This window comes from Penaeus monodon, chromosome 24 (assembly GCF_015228065.2).
Source record: "Penaeus monodon isolate SGIC_2016 chromosome 24, NSTDA_Pmon_1, whole genome shotgun sequence".
NCBI lineage: Eukaryota > Metazoa > Arthropoda > Malacostraca > Decapoda > Penaeidae > Penaeus > Penaeus monodon.
Window position 1 is genome coordinate 13,628,061 of NC_051409.1, and position 303 is coordinate 13,628,363.

Consider the following 303-nt stretch of genomic DNA (forward strand, 5'->3'; position numbering starts at 1 on the left):
TCCAAACACCTACAACCCTCCCCCTCTATGTTCCTACCCCCCCCCCCCAGACGTCCGAGGAAACGCCCGGCCCCGCTTAAAGGGCGCCGCAAACCCAGGTGTCACGCCCCACGGCAACTCGAAAGGGGCGAAGAAGGCGCCTCTGCGGGATTTTGCGAGACGAGATACTCCTTGTAATTCCCTTTTTTCCTTTATTCTTTTTTATTTACTATCTTTTATTCTATTTACTTTTTTTTATGGGAAACTGATGGTGGTATTTCCAGCGCTGCCGTGTATTGTGTTAATTTATTCTAATTAAAGCGG